This window comes from Nuphar pumila, chromosome 3, assembly GCF_984573655.1.
Source record: "Nuphar pumila chromosome 3, dmNupPumi1.hap1.1, whole genome shotgun sequence".
Lineage (NCBI taxonomy): Eukaryota > Viridiplantae > Streptophyta > Magnoliopsida > Nymphaeales > Nymphaeaceae > Nuphar > Nuphar pumila.
Window position 1 is genome coordinate 25,428,602 of NC_143251.1, and position 21,996 is coordinate 25,450,597.

Consider the following 21,996-nt stretch of genomic DNA (forward strand, 5'->3'; position numbering starts at 1 on the left):
AATACTTTTGACATATTACGTGTTTAGTCAGGATGCACATGAGTCGGGTTCGAGCCGAGCTTGGGTTGGCTCATCTCAGCTCAAGTAAAAATACTTGGTTGTTCAAACTCAGCCTTTGCTCGGAATTGAAAAAAGAGGAAAACGATGGGATTTGAAACCATGCCACTTTCAAAAATGATCAATGACTTATCCATTAAAGTAAAATTCAAGCTTCGTTCGATTAGCTTGAAGTCGAAGCTCAGCTCATTTGTTTTTTTCGAACGAGTTGGACCAAGCTAGCTCGGCTCGGTTATCCTTGATTTATCCGTTGGCGATGATATTTACAGAGATCGATTTACCAGAGAGAGAGAGAGAGAGAGAGAGAGAGAAAACGTGATTTCAACATAGCCACAGAAAGGGTCAACAGAGTTGAACCCAAAGAGAACAAAAGAAAAAAAACAAAACAGAAACAAGCAAGAGCCAAACAAACAAAAAAAAACAACTCATGCAGGAGCCGCATAACCAATAAAATTCGGAGGGAGCGAAGCCACAGCAGGAGAAAATGTTAGATCTGGAAGATGAATACGCAGAATCGCGTAAACGTCCACTAGTTTTTTTAGCAAGAAGATTAATGTTGATCTGAGATTCTCGAAAAAGGGCATCGTTGCATACCATCCAAACGAACCACTAAGTAGTAAACAACCACGACCTCCAGATTAACCGCCATGACTTACTGCACCGAAAGCAGACCGAACCCAATATGAGGTCTAACGCAAAGGACTTCTCTATAACCACGACTTTCGGGTGCCTCCAAGTCCTACGAAAGATCTCCACAAAGGTAGGGCAAGACTATAAGAGGTGGAACGAGGATTCTTCAGCAGCATGACAAAGCACACACCAACTCGGAAGCTGGAAGCTCCACCTCTTTAAGGTAGACTGAGTTTGGACCTTATCGTGCAAGATTAACCAAGCCAAGACTCGAGAATGGGGTGAAGGGGCCTTCGCTCAGAGCGCAAATTTGAGCAACCAGACCACCCCGAAAACAGATAAGGTCATGCTGAACATGAGCGTTTTTACTCATGCCGACATTGTGGCCATCTGTTTGCATTTTGGATGAATGCCACGTGGTTTTGCTGACTTTTGAGCTTTTTAAAATGAAAATCGAATGGCCACGATGTCAGCATGCGCAAAAATGCTCATGTTCAGCATGACCTGATCTGCTTTCGGCCGCCCCTGGGGGAAGCAACGATCTATAGACTTTGTTGGTCAAGAACTTTCTGGTAAAAGCAATAGCCCAATGCACCCAGTTACCAATATTGGTGGGATCATCAAAATTATCACTGAAGAAAGCTAAAGTTGACAACCATAACTTACGCAGATGAAAAAATACTCCACACCACGAGCGTAGAAAGACCGGAAGGAGACCCATACTTAGAGAGAAGAAAAGTAGCGCAAAGATTATCCAGTTGATGAGCAAGCCAACATTGCTTAGAGACCAGAGCAATACTTCTGAGTCTGGGCGCAGGAACACCTAAACCGACCATAGAACGCGGCAAGACCACCGAATGCCAGTCAACCAGGTGACGCTTACCCTTGAGATGACACCCAGACCAAAGGAAGCCTATCAGCAGATGCGTCAGCTGCTTCTCCATACCCACATGCATCAGAAACATGGACATGAAGAATTCTGGAATAGTTGAGAAAACGTGCTTCATTAAAGTTAGGCGGCCAACATATAAGAGATAAGAAGCTTGTCACGAGAGTAATTTGCGTTTAACTTTAAGAAGCATCAGAGCCTAGGCCACAGAGGAAAGACGCTTAACTTGTAACGACAAACCCAAGTACAACATAGGCAACTCAGATATAACACAATTAAAAATATTCATCCCAGCAGCTAATATAGAGGGTTGAACGTGGAACATAGAAAGTGAACACTTTTGCTCATTGAGAGAAAGGCCGAAAAGAGAGAAAAAAATGAAGAATGAACTTGAACCGAAGTATCTGCTGAATACTAGCGCCACAAAAAATGATCATATCATCAACATAAATAAGAGCATGAGCATGAAAGTCTTGGACCGGTAAGAGATCAATGAAACTGTATGTAGCGACCCGCTTAAGCAGCACAACAAGACCCTCGACGATCGCATTAAACAACAAAGGTGAAGAGGGCAGCCTTGACGCAGACCCCGCTTCAGCTTGAATCGCTCCTCGAAAGTGCTCTTGATATTCAGCATAGCCTAGGTATTCGAGACTAGTTCCCTAACCCAACTAGAGAACTGACGACCAAACCCGAAGTTCGATAACATTTGAAATAAGAAGGGTCATTGAACAAAATCAAATGCCTTATAAAAATCTAATTTAAGAACGAAAGAAGGCTGACTGCATTGATGCAAAGAGTGAACAACCTCGGTTGCCATGATAAAAGGATGATGAACCCACTTATTATGAATGGAGGCGAACTGAGAGTCTGAGAAGATCTGTTGAGCTACCGATTTCAGCGCGTTTACCAAAACCTTGGCAATCATACGGTAAAGAGCACTCGTCACCGAGATCGGGCGGAGCCGAGAGATATCCAAAGTGTCGACATCTTTAGGAATAAGCGAAATAATGGCTAAATGAAAAGGGTAGGGCAGCCTGGAGTTGCGATAAAACTCATCGAAGAGGCTAACCACGTTCGGTTTGACAAAATCCTAGAAAATCTTGAAAAAGTCAACATGAAACTCATCAAAGTCGGGCTCTTTCCAACCAAACAGATCCTTGATAGCACGAAGGATCTCAACATCCGAGAATCTTCTTTGTAAAGCACAGGCTTGGTCATGAGAGATCGCCTGTAGTATGACAAACCCAATATTCCCCTTCGCAATCACTGAAGAAGCATAAATAGACTTGAAATAACGCGTGACGGCCTTATTGACAAACTGATCAGAGAAAGAAACACCCTCAATGAAGATAGAAGGGATGACCTTCATCCGATGGTGATGGGACATATATGAGTGAAAAAAACTTAGTGTTACCATCATCGGCTTTGAGCCAATTCATCATAGATCATTGTTTCCAACAGATTTCATCCCTAACTCTTCAGTTATTCAACAACATAGATAGTTCAATGAACCTAACCTGGTGACTTAAAAGTTGAGGTTCAAAAAAAATGTCAGGATAAGATATAGACTGATATAATTCAGAAAGCTCACGCTTTCAGGCATCCAAATGCTGAAATTTCACAAAGTTGCAATTATGAATTCAGTCTCTAATATCCTTAGCAAGATGTGAAAGCTTATTGATAAGTTGAAAAGCAAGTGCAACAAAAAATGGATGATAAATACCTTGTCCAGAACTTGACAACACGGGTGTCACTGCTTGGGGGAGAAAGACTAAAGAGATTAGGAAGGACGACAGAATTAAAATCATGATTAGAAATCACTGATCATTAAAAGTAAACACCTGTCAAAGTCATCTCCAAACATGGGCCTCCTGTTAGCGAAGTTGGGATCATAAACAGCGAACACCTCAGTTGTCCTATCAAACTGACTGGGTTACAGACAGACAGAGTCGAGACCCACCTCCAGCTAGATCTTCGGATTCTTCCCATGCTCTCCCCACAGTGCTGTCGAGAGAGAGATCCTTCTCACCAGCCAATTTCTCTTTAGATCCGAACTCAATCTTAGGGTTTGATCCGTACATCAGTTTCTTCTCGGTTCCTCAATCAAGTAAGCGCCGAGAGAACATTGCAAGGGTTTTCCTGCGACGCGACTCTTCCTCCGCCCTCGAGTTTGTGGTAGCGCTTTATGTTCTCTTGGGTTTTCATGGTTTCTGAGTATTCGATCTCCTATCTTGGGTTTTTGCATCGACCATGTTGAATCGATCCCTTTTCTCTCCTTTTGTTTCCTTTTACGAGCAATAAAAACCCCAATTCTGAAAAATCCTGTAGTGCATTTTAGAGCTAGATGAATCCCAACTTCGCCTTCTGTGTGTGTAGGGAAAGGATAGTTGCAGAAGAGATGGACCCACAACAGCCTGAACCAGTGAGCTACATTTGCGGAGGTAAATTTCAAACACAAACACAATCCTCTCGAGTTGATCATGTTCTACATTCTTCTTTTTGTTTTTGGTGTTCTTGACAATCTATCGAATTGTGTTCATGTTACGGATGATTTATGGATTTCGGTCTGTAGATTATGGTGCAGAGAATACATTGAAGCCTGGGGACGTCATTCAGTGCCGGGAATGTGGGTACCGCATCTTGTACAAGAAGCGCACACGCCGGAGTACGTTTCTTTCTTCACTGCTATACGAAATTAATTGTGGTTATTGATACTTCTGATGGCTCAATAGTTGCTCTATTGTTGCTGTTGCTGTTCGTTGTTGGAAATGAGTGGGGATTCTATGGATATTTTATTCAATTAGGCTTCGTTTTCTCTAGCATGCAAAATTGTGACACACCTGTTCTTATTGGTTATGCATCTTAACATCTTGTGTGAAATTAGTGGCACACTTGCCATTTGATTATGAGATTGAAATGGTGTGTATATTGTATCTTTTGCAAATTCGACATCGTTAGCACTATGTTGTATTTATGTATGTTAGTGTAGGTTAGTCGTGAAAGTTATACACCAGAACGAATGTCCTGGTGTTGTGGTTGTTGGTGGTATGGGAAGATGTTAGAGAGTTACAGTTTTCTCCCTGATCTTCAGAGATGCATAAGTCTGTAGACAGTAACCAGGAATAGATTGAGATCCTTAAAGAAATGGAATGAATAAGAGAGACTGATGGCTTGTTTGGTAAGTGATGAAATGATTTCTTCTTTAACTTGAAAGTGATTATTTTTGCATTTCCCAGCCCTAACTGATTCCTTAGAAATTGAATCCTTGTTGTTGCTCTTTTCCTATGCTTCATTTTTAAGTGTCACAGATATATTGAAAATATCGCAATATTTTCAATATATCGGCAAATTATATTTTTCACGATAATATCGTGATACATATCGCTACAGAAAGGGAAGGCAGGAAGGAAAGGAAAGAAGGAAAGGAAAAGAACAGAGGGAAGGAAGGAAGAAAAGGAAAGAAGGAAAGGAAAAGAAGAAAGGAAAAAAAGGAAGGAAAGGAAAGAGCAAGAGAAAAAATGAAGGCAGGGGAAGAAGGAAAGGAAAGAAGGAAGGAAGGAAGAGAAGAAAGGAAGAAGGAAAGGAAAAGAAGAAAGGGAAGAAAGGAAGAAAGAGAAGGAAAGAAGGAAGAGAAGAAAGGAAGGAAGGGAGGGGAAGAAGGAAAGAAAATGAAATTAAAAGAAAGGAAGGAAGGAAGGAAGGAAAAGAAAAGAAGAAAGGGAAGGAATGGAAGAAGAGACTGTTTCTTTCATTTTTCTATTTTCTGTATTTTTACTTATTTTTTAGAGTTTTTATTTAATTTTCTATATATTACTGAGATATTCCTAACATTTATCAACTTTTGAAAATCTCTCCGAGAAATACCCTCGCCGAGAAATTACCTTTAACAATACAAGTGACTTATGATTTTTATTCACCTCAAATAGAAAAATAAATCATATGGGTTTACTTCTCTTTCTCTGATCATCCCAGACCTATCCCTGACTAAACCACCTCAACCAAGACCCAACCCAAAGAAGCTGTTAACTTATATGCCATCTAGCCAAGCCTAGATGATTGCAACCTGTGCCATCAGCCATAACACAAGTATGTGATGTTGAACATGATATTTAATTCGCTATAAACCCAGCATAACCAAAACAAACTGTTAATGGTCATTTTCAGATCTCAAAAAATGAATATCTTTAAGCTGCTTCCAAAGAAAAAAAAGATCATTTTCAGTTCATCATTAGGTAATTGACCTATTTCTTACCTCACCCAAGTCCAATCTGCATAGTACAGGTCTGGGTAAGACCAGAAACCATACCTAATGCAGCCTCACCTCAGTCACTGGATTCTCTACTTTTGAGTCATGACCAGCAAACTCATAATCCAGTTTTCCTGCATACCATGATCACTTTTGTTCAAATGTTCGGGTGTTTAGGCTGTCATCCTGCAACTTGTTACTTGCAACCTGTGACCTTTATGATTTCATGCACAGCCTATGTCAAATCAGTGCTTCACATTTAAGATTCTGCTTCACATTTGAGATACTTGGATTTGAGAACTGAGGGTCTCTGTGCCGGCTCCCCTGTCGGGCCAAAGGAAAGTAAAAAATGCATATTTTATTGTTAGCTTTGTTATCAAAATCGTGTCCAGTCAGCTGACCAGATGCCTGATGGACCTATATGCAGGGCCCAATGCTAGGCCAAGGTACCTAGTCAGCTGACTAGGTGTAGAATGTAGACTGACTAGTAAGTGTCTTAGGTGCAGGGCCTGGAGCACCTAGTTTTTTTTTGTATATTGATATAAAAAAGGGGGTGGGACTCCCTCTCTCTCTCCCTCACACACACACCTCTTGCCTTCTCCTCTTGGGTCTCAGTGTCCAGAGCAGTGGCGGAGCCAAAAGTTTTTCCTTGGGTGGGCAGACTTCGGGTCTCGGAGACAATGCTATGGTCTTGAAGGACGATCCATTTATTCGGACCAGTGGCGGAGCCAAAAAATTTTCGCTGGAGGAACAGTCATTCGTGGAGAGATAAAACTTAAATAAGCCTTTGAATTAAAATAACAATTGTTACAAACACAAACAACTAAATTTATGAACATAATAAGATAAAACCTTCAATTGTACTTTTAAACTAAAATAAAAATTGTTCACTTAAGAAATACAAACAACTAAATTCATGAAAATTTTACAATTGGCATCTTCTATTTTTCATATTTTGAAAGCAATTCATAATTGCATCATCACTGATGGTATCAAATGTCTTCTTCTCTATGTAAGTAACCAAAGCATCATTGATCCATTCATCTCCCATTCTATTACGTAGACGACTTTTGATATTGTTCATAGCTGAAAATGCTCTTTCAACACTTGCTGTTGCAACTGACAAAGTTAATGCCAACTTAATCAATAGATACACATGAGAAAATACAATGTGCTTTTGAGTTGCTACCATCATCTCTGCTAGCTCTGCTAAATATTTTAAATTTGAAAACTGATCACTGTTTCGCATGTCTGCAATATATATATCCAATTGATTTTTCAGTCTAATTATGTTTACGTTAGAAAAGTCCTTAGGGTAAAGCTCAGCAAAACGAATCAACTTATCTTTATCAAAAGCAAAAAAAATTCTTTGGACTCAAGCATGCCATTGAAAGGAGGAGCTCTGTATTTGCTTTAGTGAAACGATCATTCAACTCTTGAAGTTGCAAATCAATAATAACATAAAACACATCAATACGATAATGATGCAATGTGGTGATCTTTTCAACCTTACGTCTTGGTCGTCCTTGAGGTGTATATGAGTCCCCTAGATCAGAAATTAGAATATCAAATCTCTTACAAAATATGAACACTTTGTTTATGAGAGAGTCCCATCCATTGTCTCTCAGACCTTGAAGGCACTGTTTTGATATAGTGACTAAACTCATAGCATTCACAATGTCTTGATCTTTTCGCTGAAGTGCTTGTGAAAGATCATCAGTTATTCCCAAAACTTTACACATCAAATGTAAGCAAAACACAAATTCAAAATCTTGCAACTGATGATATAAAATAATTGCATATGAACTTTTTCCTGAATATGTATCTTCTGCAATGAAATTTAACACTTGAATAACAGAAGAATACATACTGAGTAAATTAACCAAAGCATCGTAATGAGAACCTCACCGAGTATCACCAGGTCGTTTGGAACTTATTTCTTGATTTAATCCTCGTCCTGTTTCAAGTTCACCCAATGCAAGTGCTTCAGCAATTCACATAAATTCTGCTTCTCGAATAAGCTCAGATCTCTTGCATGAAGTGGAGAAAAAAGTTGACAACCTGCCTAATATATTGAAAAACACATCAAGCAATGAATTTTTTTTAGCACCACCAACTAATGCCAATTGAAGTTGATGTGCAAAACAATGAATATAATATGTAGATGCATTTTCATGTAATATAAGACTTTTCAATCCATTAAACTTCCCTCTCATATTACTTGCTCCATCATAACCCTGTCCACGCAAACTTGATATGTTTAATTTATTCTTACAGAATGCTTCTTCAACTGCTTGTTTGAGTGACAGAGAACTTGTTTAAAGAACATGCACAAGAGTAAGAAATCGCTCAACCACTCGACCTTTTTTATTAACAAACCGTAAAACAATAGTCATTTGTTCTTTAATTGATACATCACGAGAATCATCAAGTAAAATAGAAAAAAAAGTATCTCCAAGTTCCATGATAATAGCATTTGTGGTTTGTATAGAAGCAGCCTTGACAATATCCTTTTGTATATCAGGAGATATCAATTTGTTATTTTTTGGAGCACTTTTCAATACAACTTTATTTATGTCATCATTGATCTTTGCAAATATCTTCAACAACTCAATAAAATTTCCTCTATTAAGAGATTCTTCAACTTCATCATGCCCTCGAAATGTCAATCCTTGACTTAACAAGTATCTGATTGCATTAACAGTTGCCCAAAGGCGAAGTCTATATTCATCTTTCTGTCGAACACTTTGTTGATAAAGTATAGAATCAATATGTTGTTTTTGTTGCATCAAATTTTGACACTTCATTCGTGCTGAATTGTGAAAACTGCCAGAGCTTCCAACATGTTTATCAAACCTCTTCTTGTCTTTCCAGTTATCAAATCCTTCAGATACGAATGCCTCTAAACTAATCTTCTCTGTGCTTTTTGGCCTGAAAAGATAACACTGCAAACAATATGCTTTATGCTTACTTGTACTATACTCCAACCAATCCTTATACTCATCATACCAAGTTGGAATGAACCTTCGTTTTTGATGGTTTAGTTGAAACATACAATCTCGAGGTTGACAAGGACCTCAGATCATATATGCTCTACGAACATTATCTTGGATATTAGGATGATAACTAGAAATAGAAGGACGAAGTGCAGGGTCTGCAGGTAACTCTGATTCATCATTTTCTGTTTTGCATATTTTCTGACTTGGTTCTCCTTCTCGAGTTACAGAAGATTTATCAAAATTGACCTTTTCGTTATAAACTTATCCATTCCTACGCAATGAAAAAAAAATATGACAATGTTATATAAGCCAAATCTCATTGCAAAAAAGGATCGAGTAAAATGAAATGACAACAAGAACAAGGCAGGGGGCGAAGCCCCCTGTTGGCAATCAGAGGAGGCAGTGGAAGCAAAGTCCAGTGTGACTTGTATATAAAGGGATATGGATGACTTTTCTTGAAAGTTTAGGATAGCATCCTACAAGTTTCTATAAATTTACCATACACAATCTAAATCACTTAAACATTTATATACTATCAGACTTTTCATACTAACCAAAGTCCTTGTCAGAAAACAGCCTCCGTAGTATGAGATACCTACAGATAAGCACCATGCTCCCACCTCTATACCTCATAAAAACAGTTCACCTATATGCCCCTTCACCATTTGCAGAGACACACTCCGTGAAGTCATAGTATAAGGAAGCCTTTAGTAAAGAAGTGAGGGTCAAGAGTAGAGAGAGAGAGAGAACTGAAAGAATAATTTAAACAATAAAGTTCATTAATCTCGGAGGGGGGCGCAAATGGGTCAGACATTCTTGCTTAGAACGTGTTTGAAGATTACTGAATATCATTAGTTCATGAAGGGCAGACCATTCTTGTTATTGATGAAACCTAAGAATGATGTTTAAAAGATAATAAATTAAAGCTTAAAACCGTCAACACTAAAGGCAACATGAAATATAGCCATAGAGAAAAGCACATTCCAAAAGAATCAAGGACAGCCTAATCCCACAGTGTCTCAATATTTTGGCACATGCACTACAGAAACAACAGCATTCCCCCCCCCCCCCAAAAAAAAAAAATGGAATCCTAAATCAGGCATGGACATAAGACCTCAAAAGAACCAAAACCAATGAAAACAACAACATGCCCCTCTTCCGCTAGACAAACGCCCCAATGAGCAATGACAGTAACAAGAAGAAAGAAAACTTAAAAGCACCAAAATGCAAACCTAAAACAGCAAAGACAAAATACGAAACAATCAACAAACCCCAAAAGAACCAACACCAATGAAACCCAATAAACGCCTCTGTTATTGCACCATTGAAGCAACACCACTTTGAGGGCACAAAGCCAAAACAAACCCTAAAAGCACCAATAGAATGCCAACTTTAAAGCAATGGGAAGGCAAAAAGAACTCCTAAGACATCAACAAAACCCCCCAAATTTGAGACACCCACATCCAAGAAAACCAATCTTTACGCAAACCCATCATAGAAAAAGATCACACAATTGAGCAAACCAACATGTTTATAGAAATCCTAAAAAGAAAACGAACACATTACAAACCCCATAAACAAAACCACACGTCAAGTGCCCAAAAAGTCAAGCAACCAAAGAAATCCACAAGAAAAAAGAAGAAACCGATAACACAACCAAACCAACGGCCAAAAACCACCGATCCCCATAAACACCGACCAAAAATTTACCTGAGACAGTGCGACAGCCGGCTGCTAGGCTAGCGATGGTCGCCGGAGATTGGTGAAGGTCCGACTGACTGCGACACCGGTGCCTCGCGTCGCCGGAGATTGCAGCAGAGAGGGAGAAGCTCAAAGGGGGGCACCGCCACCGCGGGTTCACCGAAGGGAGGCCGGCGGCACTGCAGAGCACAGGGGTTGCCGCCTTGCCTGTGACAGAAGGGGAACGCCGGAACGGAGGGGCAGAGCTTTAGAAAACTGGCGAGGGTTTTACCCCTCGCCCCTTTTGGCAGGCTCTAGACTCATCGAGAGCCCGGGTCCCGGTCGACTCGGTTTCACGAGTCCCGATTCGACTCGGTTTCAAAGTTTAGGGTGGGCGGCCGCCCACCCATGCCCACCCGTGGCTCCGCCACTGGTCCAGAGGAAGAAAGAAAAGGAGGAGAAACCCTAACAACTAAGCTACACACTTCCTCCTTCCCCTTTTCTTCTTCTTCTTCTTCTCTCCATCCCTTATTCTTCCCTTTTTATACACACTCCCTCCTTCCCTTTTTCTTCTTCTTCCTCACCCCTTATCTTCTTTTTCTTTTCTCTGCTTCTTCTCTTCTTCTTCTTTTGCTCTCCTCTGTCCCCTCTCTTCTTATTCTTCTCTGGTCACTACAAAGTGAATGACCCGCCTGGGCACCGACTTGGCTTTTTGAAGGCTTAGCACTTAGGCACTGAGTAGCAACTTTCACTACATAGGTCCTCAAAAAAGTAATGATCTAGGATACATCATTTGTATGCCTCAGATCTAGGCATGGGGCCCATGCCACATCAGATCCTCAGATCTGTGATCCAATGCTCTCAAACCTTAGTCACTGATATGGCCAATATTTTGAAAATATCGCTATATTATCGGCATTTTAAGGTCAGCCAATATTTTTTCTATATGTTCCTTAGATTTTGAAAAAACAATTTTTTATATATAAGTATTTGTTTTTATTTTTTGTTTCTTTTATATTTTAAAATTTTTCTAGTTTTTCTTTGTATTTTTGCAAAAAAAATGCTATAAAACCTATTATTTCTTATTTTTATTATTCTTTATATTTTTGCAAAATTTTAAAACTTGCGATATTTTCCTGAGAAAAGCAACTTTTTGGCATAAACTCTTGTGAAAGCCTTGCCGACAACGATGTTGGTGACTATGTCTCAAATGCACCTTTCACATGTGTTTCTCGTGTTAACATGATATGGCACAAATATAGACTCTGTACATGCCATGATACTTCATGGGTGCAGCATAACTTGTGTTGAACATGGTCAACACTGTGTCCCACATTTCATATGTTGAACATGCTTATTTCTTTTCTTCTGAAATATGCCATTGCTTTATGCACTTGCAGCTTTCAGCATCGATATCTTATTTAATTTTATTCATGATATATCCATCTATACACATACATTCTTATGAAATGTTTGTGATAAATATTTATTCTGAAGGAAATAAATAAAATGTGAACGTATACATGCATATACACTATGTTTGTGTGTCACGGAAGAGAACTCCACGACAGCCTTTCTGTGGAGCTCTCTTCCCTGGAAGAGGAGTCCCCCCCCCCCCCCCCCCAGCTACATTACCCCAAAGGGGGTGGGGTGGAATGTTAAAAACGAGCTCCTCTTTCTGCAGGGAAAGAGGAGCTCGAGTTTGCATCACGTTGGTGGGCCCCACTGAAATGCATGAGGTCACATACATCCTTGACGCACAAACGCCCCCTAAAGAATAACATGAGAAATGTGAAATTGGAATTGCATAAAAGGTGATACATGCATACCATTATCATATGTCTCTTCAACATCGTGAATAAGTGGCCAATAATCATTGCTGGTGTAAGTTTAATTTGGTCTAAGCTCAGTTGAATTGGGATGGGCTGAGTTAAGATGGATTGAATTGGGTCTGTGGTTAATGGGTTCTCTACTTTAGTTCCTGATCCTTAATCCGCGTCCTTTGCACTGGTTGTGGGTCCTCTAGCATACTAGGCTACTAGCCTATTCTAGCAACCCAAGTGATGAGAACGACAAAGAAATCCACCATCTGGTGGGTGATTGGGTGGACAAGCTATGGTGAGGGCACCTTCTCGCTGTGCTGCAGCCCATCAATGGTGTAACCATTACCCAAAGCTGTAGAGAAATGTGTAGGGCTGGTATATGAACCAAGCAGCTCGTGACTCAGCTTGGCTCATCACGAACTCATTCGTGATTGGTTTTTATAGCTGGTGAGCCGAGCCACGATCAGCTAGTTTATCTTAAATGAGTCGAGCCCAAACACAGGGTGCTCGGCTCTTGTGAGCTTGTATAGATAAAACATGTGTGATCAGTGTTGTGAAAAGCGTTGAGGCGTAGCGAGGCGTTCCACCAAAAACCGAGGCGAGGCATAAGCCTCGAGGCGTAAAGCGTAAGCCTCAAAAAAATTTTTGAAAACTTTAAAAAAATTATAAAAAAATATCTGATTTTTAATCGGATAGTAAAATTTGGCTACCAAATCTAACTTATTGGATTTGGATTTGTGTCAGATTACATCCTACTTGTTGAATCCTTAATTTGAGCTTAATATTGAAGTAGGATCCAATTAGATACAACCCAAGATTCAATTAAAGTCTTGTCAATTCATAAGCATTTTGTTTTTGTTTTTTTCAAAAAGAGTGGTTTTACCTGACTAGCTTGGGTTTGGTTCTAGCCATGTGGACCTGGACATGGTACAGGCGGTTCAAAGTCAGGCGCGGGTCTGGACATATCATGCTGACTTGGTTCTTCACGATAGGAACCCAAATAAGTACTTAACCTTCAATCGGTTGCCATCAACTCAACTGGACCGAGCCTTGGAGAGGTCCACAAAATACTAATTGAGTTTGCCCAAAAAAGGCAATTCAGTTATGTATCCTCTTCAAGTCTAGCTAAGTTAGCCATAAAGTCCACAACACCGAACCGAGCCACACCCACCCAAGCTTAGGGCAAGCCACCTGGAACCCGAGTAAGTCAACAGTCACTAGAACAGTCAACATGTAGTAATATTTTCAAAATCACGATATTATCCTTTAGATGAAAATATCATGATTTTATTACGATATTTACGGTCATATCAACACAACATGATTAAACTATCAGTTGTTTTACCTTGTATTTAACATTTTGTTTTTTGTAGTTTAAACTTTTATTTAACATTTTGTTCTTTGGAACCAAGGAGAGGGAGAGAGAGAGAGAGCATCCCCGTCCTGAGGGCGAAGGTCCCCCTGAGAGTCCTCGGCCTCCCCGTCCTCTTCGGCGTATCAGCCGTAGACGGCGCCGGAGAGCTCTGCATGAGCCTCGCCACCGTCTTCGACGCTGGCCCCTCTGTCCACCTCTCCTACCAGCCCAACGACCCCGCCAACGCCTTCCGCCTCGTCGTCAAGTCCGGCATCGCCCCCTTTGGCTCCCCCGCCGTCTCCACGCTTTCCATGAGCGTCGGGTTCGACCTCCTCCACCATGGTGGCCGCGACTCCAAGTTCATCGTCTGGTTCATCCCCTCGGCAGGCAATTTCTCTGTCAAGAAGATGGCTGGATCGCTGCCGATCGGATTCTCCGATGATCCCGCCTCAGGCTTTAGTAAAAAAATAATTTTTTGCAGCTCACGCCTCAGGCTTGTGCCTTGAGGCACAGAGGGCCGCGCCTCAAGGCGAGGCGCGCCTTTTGCGCCTCAAGGCGCGTTTTTAATAACACTGGGTGTGATATATATTTTAAGTGTAATCTATGCCACATGGTTGCGGGTGCGGCACTTTGAAAAAACTTGGGTGCGGGGTTGCGGCAAAAAATAATATATATATATATATATAAAGTTCAAAAGTTGGACATAAATGACCCTGGGTGCGTTGACCACACCCAGGGTCAGGTTGACCGCACCGGGTGCCGCACCTGCGTCGCGTCGACGCGGGTGCAACACCCAGTTGGTCGAGTCCTTGTGACATAGAGTGTAATATATAAAAAATATATATTCCATTTATAAATAACATGGAATTTTTACACAAGCCAGCTCATGTTCGGCTCGTCTCGGTAAGGGACGATCTGAGCTCAAGCTTGGCTCGGCTAAACATGATCAGGAGCCAAATCACATGCTTACTCCACTGGTAAACGAGCTGAGCCCAAACATGCCCTGTTATGTTTTTTTGGCTCATTTACCCAGTGTTGTGAGAGGCGTACGCCTCAGTACCTGAAGCGTACGCCTCAGAGGCGAAGCGCAGGCTCAAGGTACTGAGGCGTTGCAGTGATGCGCCTAAGGTAAATATAAAAAAAAATCTGATTATGAACATTAAACAAAGGTCATTCTGAACTTCTGATGCAGTCGAATACGCATTAAAGTCGAATACGCATTAAATTCAATCCATTAACATCCCTACAAAAATGCCACATATTTTTACGATATTTTAGATATACCATGGATACTTGAGAGTCTCACGTTGTGAGAGGCGTACGCCTTAGAGGCGAAGCGCAGGCTCAACGCCTCGCTTCGCCTCATCGCATTTAACAACCTTGCATTTACCAGCCCTAATTGTTTGTGTCTTTAGATATGCCCCTTCATATTTTTATTCTTATTTTTCATATATTTTTAATTATTACAAAAGTGTGGTCCTCAATCGGGTACTAATCTGCTGCCTAGATACCAAGGAACTTGGCACCTACTGCTAAGGTCAAACCCTGTTCCTAGATCAAATCATTTCTGATGTAAGATTAGTCGCATATATCAGCCCTATTTTCTAAATATCGTGATATTTTCACTGTAAAATCAAAAACCTTTTTTAAAAGAAGATATTACGATCAATGTTGTGAAAAGCATTGAGGCATAGTGAGGCTTTCCACCAAAAACTGAAGCAAGGCATAAAGTGCAAGTCATAATTTTTTTTTAAACTTTAAAAAATTTTTAAAAAATATCTAAAAATATAAATAAATAAAATAAATGCTTTATTGATGAAGCAACAACTAATAAGAAATAAAAAATCTCAAATAAATACCGAATAATATGAGATTAACATGTAAAAGTAATATTAATGGAACAACCTGATCTATGCAAGTATCTAAGAAATAAAATATGAGCATTCAATAAAAAATTAAGTAACAAAATATCTAACAATCAATAAAATCTATTATTTTTTTTCTTCATTATTATTTGTATTCTTTTTCAAATTTTAATATTGTTGCTTACTAGGGTATAAATATAAAGGATTTGTGGCAAACCAATTCATTTCTCGTGTACCACCATAGTTTAACTTGAGAAATTTTAGAATTCGATGCGTTTAAACAAAAAAGAAGAAATAAAGACAACAACAACTTATTTATATGCAAAGAAATGCAGGTCAATTTCATAACACTCATGTAGGCTTACATTTAGAGAAAGAACAAAAAAGAAGAAAAAAGAAAAGATCACCCATTTGGGTTCCAAACTTCCTCTTAAAGTTTCAACTAAAGATTTTGTTTTTCATCCATATAACTTTTAGAAAACAACAATAAGATGAGTGTCAACGTTGTGGAGAAAATACCAGAAAGAGAAGAAGAAAAAATTAAAGGGTTATAAAAAGAATTGACTCGGGAAGTAGAGGAAAGCAATGGGAGGCTTCTTCGGCTTCCGAGAGTCCACCTGCTGCTTCTCTTGTTGATGGGTGACTTGGGTTTGAACTCGCGCACTCCTGAAATCGACACAATGTCCTCGATTCCTGATGGTTTAGGAAAGGTGACAACAGAGAGACAACGAGAGGGAGAGGGAGAGCTAGAGAGAGAGAGGGGGGAGAGAGAGACGGGAGAGCAAGAGACGAAAGAGAAAGAGGGAGAGCGAGAAACAAGAGAGAGAGAGAGAGAGAGAGAGAGAGAGAGAGAGAGAGAGAGAGAGTCAGTTGCTCCTCTTCTTCTTCTTCTTTGACAGTGAAGAGGAGGGAGGAGAGGAGAAGAGACGAAAGGGAGTGCCTTAACATCATGCCCCCTTTTGTTTTTAGTTTTTTTTAAATGGATTTTGGGTCAAAGGAGGGGTTTGACCTCATTTCACCCTGCAAAAATGAGCCATGCTCCTCACCTTGAGGTGCACCTCAAGGCATATGAGGTACAGACCTCTACCATAGTTGCGCCTTGGGTTGCCCCTGAAGGCAAAAAGGCTCTCGCCTTGATGCAAGGTGCACTTTTTGTGCCTTGAGGCACGTTTTTAACAACAATGATTATGATATTTTGAAAATGTAAGAAATTTATATATTAAAATATTATCACCATAATATTGTGATGTATAGGTGTTGTCTCGCCTCTGCTGGCACTGGGACTGTGGAAAAAACGGTGGAGAGAAGAAGCAAAGATGAAAGAAAGGAAACAATGAAGGAAGAAGGAAGGGAAAAGGGAGGAAGGAAAGAAGAAAGAAAGAAAAGGAAGGAACGAAGGAAAGAAGAAAGAAAGAAAAGGATAGAATGAAGTAAAGAAGAAAAGAAGGAAGCTTATTGAAAACTTTTTCCCCTTATTTTTGCAATTTCTTGGTTTTATTTTTTTGAATACCCAGATTTTCCTGAGATTTGTAGAAAAAACCTATGATATCCCAAGATTTTGCCTCATCGACGAGACCTATATTTGTGACTATGGATATAAGGCACTTCTTTCCTGATCCAACCAATGGTGAACAGTATAAATAAAAATAGTATTTTATTTCCCTAAGCGTATATGAAGGTCATCTAGCTTATAAAAGCTGCCTTTCTAGATTTGTTATTTCCAATTCTGCTTGTTGTGTGTGTTTGTTTGATTTCGTGTCGATTCTGCTATTGGTAGTGTTGAGGCGAACTTGCATGCAAAGACCCATCTTTTACCCTATGCGTCAAAAACTTCCATTTCAACGCCCATTGTTTTGATGGAACAGAGAAATCTGAATTGTTAATTTCACCATTAAGAATTGAGATGCACTTAAAATGTTTATTCTACCCTTGCTTTGAGGAAGTGTTAGATACATGAAATGCACTTTGATAAATATACTTTTAACTCATTGATTAGCATGGGTGTTAACCTTCACTTGGTTGTACAGATTGGACCTTGCCTTATGTTCTTACTATACAGTGTGTGTGTGTGTGTGGGTGTGCGCCCGCATTCTTCAGACTTGGGTTGGATTTTTCCTGTTTGGATCTTGTATTGATATCTTAAATTGCTGCAGTTGTTCAGTATGAAGCACGTTGAAGCATCGGACTTAAAATCTGTAGGGCACCGTGGATCTAGCATGGCTCTTATGTGTTCCAAGTCCTTGTGGGAGAACCTTGAAGGCTTGTTGATTTTGACCTTATATTTTGAAGGCCAGTCTTAAAGTTGCGGTTCACAAACGCTGGTGAGGAAAAACGATGAAATGTCTGTTGGAGAATTTGAGATCAATGAGAAACTAAATGAGTTTGGCTGAACTCACTTGGTTGCCATGCCCATTGGTTGAAGTTTTTCATGATCCGAACAATATCTTTTTGGTAATGAAGAGAAACCACTGGTTATAGTACAGACGTCCCGTTACGGGCTGAGGTGCCACTTTGACTGTGACCCTGTTTCGGTAGGGATGGCAGTGGGGCGGGGGACAAGGTCTCCACCCCCGCCCCGCCTCAAGATTAGAACCTCCATCTCCGGTTCAAACGGGGATGAGGCGGGGTGGGGCTATTGCGGGGATGGGGGCGGGGTGGGGATGTGGCGGGGCGGGAAAAAGTGTACATCCATCCCCGCCTCCATCCCCGAACGGGGATGGATCCCCTATCCAAACGGGGTGAGGCGGGGCGGGGGGCCGCTTTCCCCGGGTCCACTGCCATCCCTATGTTTCGGTGTTTGCTGTGTAAACTCTATGAATACTCTTTCCTTGTTCACCAGAGATGGCTTGAACCTTGCACGAGCCCAATACAAAATATATATATCCAAGTTACCTGAAAACAAAATAGATACGATAAGCCAATGTGTGAAGTGACAAATATCGGTCGTTTCTTTTATAACAAATTTACATGGTTTTATATGATTTTATACTCTTGTTCAAGGCTGTTTTTTTTTATTTGCTTTTTCCCGTGTTTTCTTTTCATTATCCGGACGAACTGTGGTAGTTGCACTAACCAGCAATATAGTTTATAGGTTGCATTGCTGCCACTTTAAGGGTTGGAAACTTTTTTCTCAAAATCACCTCACTTATCTTTGATAATACCAAAAGTGACCCTGAGTTTTATTTAGTCATCGCGTGGCTTACTGTTCGGGTTCTATTCAACGTTGCCTAATTGGAAAACAGGAACCGGAAATATCTTGAGAAACGGAAACGAGAAACAAGGTTTTTCAATTACATGTGAATCGGAAAATAAGAAACGAATTGGGAAACGTTTAACAAGAAAAAGCGTATGAAATATGAAAAACATGTATTCCCCAAAAGGGAAATGATCGGGAAATGTGTGGAAAGCACTTGGGCAGTGAATTTCTCAAATTAAATGGTTTCCCAAGAAATGTGTTTCCCATGCTCCTATAGTATTCCGGTAACCCTGGTTATATTCAGCATACCATTGCAGTATTCATCATTACCAGCCTCTGTTGTTAAGACATACTACATGAGTTGGACTTATCTAAGCTAATAGTCAACTTTCCTTTAGGGGTGTCAACAGGTTGGGTTTGACCCAAAACTGATGCCCAATAAATCCTATAAGGTCAATCTTTGGCAATAAAGGAGGAGGTTCAATTAAAATTTAAGACTGACTGATTAATATATGGAGCTGGGTATGCTTCGTGAAATTTCATACCAAACCCAGGTTCGACCCTAATTCCGATTGAGATCTACAAATTTTCAATGTAAAAAGGATAAAATTTACTATTTTACTGAGTAAGGTCTGGGCCTGGTTCATGTAAGAGGACTCGGGTATGGTTTTTCTTATGATGGTCGGGTCTGGATCCAGTACCAGCACCTCAAAAACAGATCCAGATTCAGACCCTACCCGTTGGCACCCGTACTTGTGTTGGCACTACACAATAGCCTAATACAAGAAGTCATGTGCATTTGATTTACAAGCTAACAATTGTATGGGCCATTGCAGTGTTTAGTCTGGTATAGCAGAAATGACTTCAACAGACATTGTGGTTTGTCACCTCATGTCCTATCCTTATGCAGTGTTCTACTCTCATAACACCAAGTCTTACATGGTTCAATTAGTTGCACAAGATGGTACCAAAGTACATACTGCCGCTGTTTGCCATTTGGACAAGTCCAAATGGGACCCCATGCATGTAAGCTTCCGGGTGCTGTGTGCCAAGCCTGGGACTACGGTCTGCCATTTTATACCAGTGGGTGATTTCGTGTGGGTTCGCATCTCCAACGCCTAGGAAACTCCAAAATGTTGTGGCTTTCATCATGTTCTGTTTCTGAGAGTATTGCCATTAATGTTTGATCTCCCATGGCCATTAGCTATGACGAAGTAATTTCAACTTTCCTATTTTGAGCTTTTAGGCCTGCGTTTGTCTATGTTGCTAGTAGTTGGTTTTAGAGTGTTTGCTGCTGTCGATGTGAAAAAGATGGTGATGATGTAAATCCATTGGCTTGTTTAATATGTAATTGTTATGTTGGAAGAATAAAAAGAAAATAAGTTCCAACTTCCAAGAGTGCTGATCAAAGTCTAGTTCCTTCTCAAGCACAAATGCAATCAGATGTATTCTCCATAAAATATTCTTATTTGAGAAATTTTCATTCAAAGGCCTGCATTTTGTTGATGCAACGGAAGTATGGTAATGGGATGAATCTATGTATATAGCTATATATAGACAAAAATATGACTAGAAGAGACTCGAGAGACCTAATTTAACATTTAATTCAGTTTATATATATATATATATATATATATATATATATATATATATATATATATATATATATATATATATATATATATATATATATATATATATAGGGAAAGTGGTAGCTGCATGACAACTTCCTAGCATGACCAAAATGAACTTGCGCTAAGGGCGTGATGGATGCTCAGTGCAAGTTTGTGCCAAAATGGACCTTTAGCAGCACTTTTGTAATACCGCTAAATTTTTGGGCAAAAAATTTGACTTTTAGCAATGTTTATTAAGTATCGCTAAAGGTCATGGGCAAAAAAGGATCTTTAGTGGCACTTTAAAAGCATCATATTTGACGCTGATATGCAATGAGCGTCCATCGTGCGTTGAGCGTTTATCACGCGCGCATGATGGACGCTCAGTGTATGTCTGTTTTGGTCATGCACCTACTCTCTCTCTCTCTCTCTCTCTCTCTCTCTCTCTCTATATATATATATATATATATATATATATATATATATATATATATATATATATATATATGTGTGTGTGTGTGTGTGTGTGTGTGTGTGTGTGTGTGTCACGGGCCTATTTCCTTCAATGGGCTAGCGTGGCGCGACGGTGCTTCTTCACCGCCACAAGTCTACTTGTCAGCTCGCTTGCCGGTCGTTGAAGCTTGTAATCAGAGTGCAACAAAGCAAGAGAGAATAAAGGGAGAGAAATTGCAATCACGAGAAGCAATCACAATGAGGGTGAAGAAAAAAAAGCTCAACGCATTTACTTCATTCACAATTTTGCCCGCAGGCTATTACAGTTCAAGTATACGGGCTGCCCCTTCGGAATATTGATTCACCTGAACCGGGCAGCTTACATCAGACTCAACAAAAGCAAAACAGACTCTAAGCGCAACTGTACAATGTAAGTCGCAAGGGAACATGCTCCCCCCTTCAAATCATGAGTCATCCTCGGCGCCATCTGTTTCGTGGTAAGCTCTGACTTCAACCGGGTAGCGACTATTCATTCGGAATGTAGGATCCCATGTTGGTTCCGCTGTTCCCTCCCACTGCATCAAGTATTTCTTCGCCTCCCCCAAGTAGTTGACCTTGTGGCGAAGGATCTAACTAAGGTGCTTTTAGGCCCATTGTGCTGTTGGGGCCCTCTTCATGATGGGAGTGCGCTGTGGCATACTGTGTTCTGGGTCTCCATCATCCGGATGAAACTGCTTGAGGTTGCACAAGTGAAACACCGGGTGCACCTTGAAGTTTGGGGGCAACTCCAACTTATATGCCAACTTGCCCACTTTCTTTGTGATGGTGAATGATCCTTCATACTTTCTGAGCAGTCTGCGGTGTCGCCCGCAGAAGATGCCTGTACGACCAGGATATAATTTCACCAACACTTGGAACCCCGCGGGATGCTCGTCCGCTCACTTCTTCATTCTCTTTGGCGCCTTATGTAAGAATGTCTTCGCCAACTCATTCTGCTTGTGCCAGTTGCAAACAAACTGATATGCGAAGGATGACCTTCCCTTTTCTTGTGCGGCAAGAGTGTGCGGGGTCAGTGGCTACTGTTCTGTGGCTATCTCAAACGGGTTGTGGCCTGAAGACTCACTCTTCTGCATATTGTAACAAAATTCTGCCTCATCAAGGAGCTTCACTCAATTTTTCTGATTGGCA

General features: G+C 40.4%; 1 long non-coding RNA gene across 1 annotated transcript; it reads left to right on the forward strand.

Moving 5' to 3' along the window:
* The first annotated feature begins 3,464 nt into the window (after positions 1-3,464).
* LOC149842342 (uncharacterized) lies at positions 3,465-17,937 on the forward strand. The gene is made up of 4 exons (XR_016431061.1): positions 3,465-3,754; positions 3,956-4,020; positions 4,152-4,244; positions 17,700-17,937. It is a non-coding gene; the product is annotated as an uncharacterized LOC149842342 (long non-coding RNA).
* The last annotated feature ends 4,059 nt before the right edge of the window (positions 17,938-21,996 follow it).